The following is a 5,706-nucleotide window of genomic DNA, read 5'->3' as shown; positions in this document are numbered from 1 at the left end:
TATCTATCTATCTATCTATCTATCTATCTATCTATCTATCTATCTATGTGTTTGTATATGTGCTCCTGTGAGAGTGAAGCCCAAAGAATAATGTGGCATGTCCCACCTCAAAAGCCTTTGTTCTTTTGAGACGGGCCACTCACTGGCCTGGGGCTTGCCGATTTGGCTTTCCTCGCTAGCAGCCAGTGAGCCTCGGAGACCCTGTTGCCTGGGCCTCTGGGGCACTGGCATTGCACACGCTGCTTGCCCAGCCTCTTCGTGTGGGTGCCCGAGATGTGATGGCAGGTCCTTGGATAGCTCTTTACCAACCAGGCCGTCTCTCCAGCCCGCAGAGGGACTTTAAAAGCTAAACCTAATTTGTTGTTCTGCTCGGAAGCTCCCAGCAACTGCTTACTTCACATAGCGTAAAAGCGGTAGTTGGGAGATGTAACTTTCAAAAATGGGCCCTTGAAAATTGGCTATGGCGACCGTTTGTTCTTGGCTTCCGTCTGATTCTTGGATTCTAGGAGGATGGGACTTCTGATGCTATTGGACACGTTGGCTCCCTAGGACTTCCAAGAGTTCTGATCACAAACCTGGAGTCTTGGAACAGACGGCTGCCTTCAGCTGGAGGTCAACTTGATCAGCAGATGCAAGCTGGATCTCACCGGAAGCGGTGTGGAATGGAGTAGGGGCTGGCGGGTAAGGTTATACGTGTGTCCTTGTGTTAACTTCCAGTTCTGTGGAAATCAAATCTTGTGTTTCAAATGAAGACCATCATCGCTGCGCTCAGCTGCTTTCATCTGGTTTTATTATACCCAGTTCGCGAGCCCCCAAAAGATCTACAGGAATCGACTCCATTGCAAAACACATGAGGGTCTTTTTATTGTAAATTACAAGCTGCAGCCGAGGTGGTGGGAGCTGAGCGCGCATCCCCAGGTTAGTTGGGTGATTTATAGATTCTGGTCCCTCCCAGCATACCCAAGGCAGGGGCAATTCCTGCCTGGCAAGCATCTATTGGTCAAGATGCTACATTTTGAATCGATTGGCTATAGGAAGGTTCGCAGACCATTGACCATGACCAGGTGTCCCTCCCTAGGGGGAGGGTCCAGTTTCCTAGCAACCGTATCTCTAGTGGGTGGGGAAAGAATGCAGTGAGGTAGCTCTCCCCTCAGGGCATTACTAACTTGTTACCGCACCTACTCTAGGTTTTACCAATAGCTGCTACTTTATCTTTTGGTCTCTCAGTTTAAGCAATGATACAGTGTGGGAGGTTTCCTACCTGCGTTTACTTACACTCCTGAGATCTGGAAGGATCTTATTTTCATGCATGTCATTAATTAATTGGTTAAGTCTATGTCTGAGAACAACTGTGCTAGGGTAGACTGAGAAGAGGGACGCATGTGGGAGAGAAGAAATGAAGGGTGATTCTCTAGGGTTAGTGGTTGCAGAGAAGGACAAGGAGCTTCTCGACACAGTTTGTGGCTGAACTCCAGCTTGTTCCATGGCTGCTGGGAGAATCTCAAGAGGAGGCGCAAAGCCTGTAGGGAGCACTCCATTCTGAGCCTCTGTCTAAATCTCCCGCAGCCTTCTGGAGGTCTGAATCAGCGCGAAGGCTGAGAATAGAACCCCTGGCTCCAGCTCGCCTGCGACCTGTCTGTTAAACCACCTGGAATAAGGTGCATGCAGGCAAAGCATGTTTAATTTTAGTGATGTGAAACCGGAGGCTCCATCTTTGCAACCTGAACCCCACCAGCCACGAGAACTGCATATTCCTTCTACTTAGAAAAGGAATCTTCAGACAATAAAGGATTTAAGGATCCTTTTGTAGACACAAATGGTCGTCACCAAGCAGCAGGTTTTGCCTTATTTAGATGTAAATGAACTTGAAAAGGCCGGATTAGAAACTGTCACATGTATTTTCAGCCCCACTAAGCCAACCCAAAGGAATCCAGCAGTGAAAATAGGTGCCTAGAGCTCATCAAAAGTACACACCACTCAGGATGATCTCTTCTAGTTTCCACCATTTGCCCAGAAATTTAATGGTTTCCTTGTTTTTAATAGCTGAGTAGTATTCCATTTCGTAAATGTACCACAATTTCTGTATCCATTCCACTGTTGAGGGACATCTAGGTTGTTTCCAGATTCTGTCAATTACAAAGAAAGCTGCTATGAACATAGTTGAGAAAATGTCCTTATTGAATGGTGAGGAATCATTTGGATATATGCCCAGGAGCGGTATAGCTGGATCTTGAGGTAGTGCTATTCCCAATTTTCTGAGAAAGCACCAGATTGATTTCCAAAGTGGTTGTACAAGTTTGCACTCTCACCAGCAGTGGAGGAGAGTTCCCCTTTCTCCACATCCTGTCCAGCATGTATAGTCACTTGAGTTTTTGATCTTAGCCATTCTGATAGGTGTAAGATGGAATCTCAGAGTTGTTTTAATTTGCAGTTCCCTGAAGACTAAGGATGTTGAGCATTTCTTTAAGTGTTTCTCTGCCATTCGATATTCCTCTGTTGAGAATTCTCTGCTTAGCTCTGTACCCCATTTTTTAATTGGATTATTTGGTTTGTTGGTGTCTAATTTCTTAAGTTCTTTATATATTCTGGGTATTAGCCCTCAATCAGATGTAGGGTGGGTAAAGATCTTTTTCCAGTCTGAGGCTGTTGTTTTGTTCTGTTAACAGTGTGCTTTGCTTTACAGAAGCTTGAAAGACAGGCATGGTATATACTCACTTATAGGCAGATATTAGCTGTATAATATAGGATAGCCATCTAAGACCTAAAGAATCTAAACAACAAGAAGGACCCTAGGAAGGATGCTTAAATGTCATTCAGAATGGCAAGCAGGATAGACACTAGAAGTGGTGGAAGATAGGAAACAGGATGGAAACCTACGATAAAGGGTCCTCTGAAATAATTCACCCAAATGGGGATTGAAACAGATGCTGAAACTCACAGTCAAACTTTAGGCATCATGCAGGAAGTCTTATGGAGGAAGAAAGGGGTGAAATAGAGTGACAAGGAGGGGACAGGAGTCCTACAAGAAGACCAACAAAATTAAAAGATCTGAGCCAGGGGGTCTTGCAGAGACTGCTCTTTGGTCATTCACTCCTGATGATGCAGCCTTGCCAGACCACAGAAGAAGAGGATCCAGGCAGTCCTGATGAGACTTAACAAGCTATGGGCAGATGGCATAGGGGGAGAACTCCCCCTTTCAGTAGACTAGGGGAAGGGGATAAGGGGAATAGGGAAGGAGGGTAGGACTGGGGGAGTTGAGGGGAGGGGGCTTCAATCAGGATATACATTGAATAAATTGTGAAGAAAAAAAAAAAAGTAAAGAATATAAGCAGACCTAACACACACACACACACACACACACACACACACACACACACACACAGAGCAAGGAAACCACACTAGGAATAACTTTTTGATTCCACCTGTCTGTTGTTCTTAGTCTTAACTCTGATAAATAAAACAAATTAAATTTAAAAAAATTCATATAGTGCTTGGCATAAGTTTGCCCTACATTCAGGCTTCCCAGTCAGGCTAAAAATTCTGTGCATTAGCTGAAAGTGCCAAGAACAAGAGGACTTCTGAGGAAGCAACTGTCATTTTCCCATCCTCTATGGCAGTTCCTGGCCAAATCTGCTTCTTTATATTTAAATGCAAATGAGCTAAAATACATTTTTGTTCAGTTGCTTACAGTGGCTACATTCCAAGTGTTCAATAACTACATGTGGGCCGTAGCTACCAGATTGGACAGCTCACATAGGTATTGTCAGATCCTAACAAGCTCAGGTTGTGGTGATCCACCCCCATCCTGGTTCCAGACAAGTTTGTCACTTACTGTGTAGCAAAGGCCTGATAGTTCATATTCTGTCAAGATAGTTCAATGGAATGATACACTTGCTTGTATCTACTCATCCACCAAGTATTTGTTGAGCAGCTACTACATTTCCTGGATTTCCTTGTCAGGCGAGCTTAACATTTCAAAGGAGACCCAAAGACAGGAAGACAAAAAGATTGGGGTTACTATTTGAGATGAGATGGTCTCTAATGAGAAAGAGATTGCATGGCTTTTATCTCCAGTGTAATAAGTTTTTACCACCTCACTTCTGTTTTCATATAACCGGGTGCTTCCTACTACAGAGTTGCTGGATTCACTGCAGACACCAAGCTGTCTTAGTTGAGTTCTGTTCCGAAACTAACCATGGCCAGTTCCTTCAGGTAAGAAGACTCTCCCGTCCTATGCATCCACAAGGCTGGGTTGTCCTCCATGCTTCTGAGCAGCTGGCCAGATGTAAGTCAGCTTCTTCAATGCCCACACCCAACCCCAGGTCTGCCATTTGTTCCGATGCCTCTCAGAACTCATAACAGTTCACTTGCAGTTCACAGCTTATTTTGTGAAACACAATTTAGGAATCCCAGGCAGAAGACGTGCATACAGCCAGGGGCCAGGCTGGGAGGTGAGAGTTATGTCCTTTCTGCTGTGTGCACCTCTCCTGGAGCTGTCAGACTCAAAGGGTTGAGGTTTTATGAGGACCGATCACATAGGCATGGTGAATTGGTGAATTATGAAGTCCATCTTCAGCTCCTCTCCCCTCTCCAAAGGATGGGAGGTGAGGATGGAAGTGCCAAGCTTCTCCCGGGATACTCCTAGAGATTAAGAGCCTTTGTGTGTGTGTGTGTGTGTGTGTGTGTGTGTGTTGTTTTTGTTTTGGTCAGGAGCCAGGATCAAAGACCAAATAGCACAACAAAATATTCCCTAATGCCTGTGCTTCTCAGGGAGTTTATAAAGGTTTTGGGAGTGGGCTGGGAGCCAGCAACAAACACCAAATATGTATTTTTTCCTTTATGTTACCTTGTGATCATCATTAGTGATTAGAAATAAATTTAGGAGATGTGACCAGGGCACCAAAAATGCCTTCTATAGATACTTTGTAATTATGGCTGTTTTGCTTTTGCATTCCCTGTTATGATTTGAAATGTTCTTAGCATCCAATAGTAATCTTTTCTGAGCATTCATTTGAAGGCGGTCCAAATGATAGTGCTAAGAAAATAGGCCTAAATTCAGTGTGTTTGGAATAGCAATTAGACACGCAAAAAGAAGGTCAAATACCTTAGCATTGTGCTTGTCATTCTGGAGAAAGCATGCTATGAAATAAGAAATAATCTTGAAAAACTATAAAGCAAGCATTATAATAAAATTGGGCAATAATGGTAATAGATTTGTGTACTATGAAAATTCATCTCTCCCTAGTTTCCATCTATTCCTGTGGGAAAATTGCTGTGGAGTTATGCCAGGCTTCAGGATTATGGCTCTCACATGAGGTGGCTCTGCATAGCTTTCTCCAAATGTACTTTAGAGGGAAAAGAACATTTTCACTGAAAACTCCTATAGTTTGGCCCCAGAGCAAGCTGCACAGCCGGCGGCCCAGCTTGTGGTTCAGCTGCAGCCTGCCACACAGTCATAACATGCATGATGGCTGCTCTCTCAGCATCAATTTCACCCTGGCTTCAGGTAGAAACTCTATGGATGAAGGGGTCATTTTTTCCCCCAGCTCAGGAATCGGATTCTCATTAGTCTAGACTTCACCATGCTGTTGAATCAGACATGGACTATTTATCCCAGCTGAAAATTAGTATTGTATGTGATCTCTTCGGCCATAGTCAGTTTCTTTCTTTCTTTCTTTCTTTCTTTCTTTCTTTCTTTCTTTCTTT

The sequence above is a fragment of the Psammomys obesus genome, unplaced genomic scaffold, assembly GCF_907164565.1.
Source record: "Psammomys obesus unplaced genomic scaffold, mPsaObe1.curated_primary_1811, whole genome shotgun sequence".
Lineage (NCBI taxonomy): Eukaryota > Metazoa > Chordata > Mammalia > Rodentia > Muridae > Psammomys > Psammomys obesus.
This window is presented reverse-complemented; position numbering follows the sequence as displayed.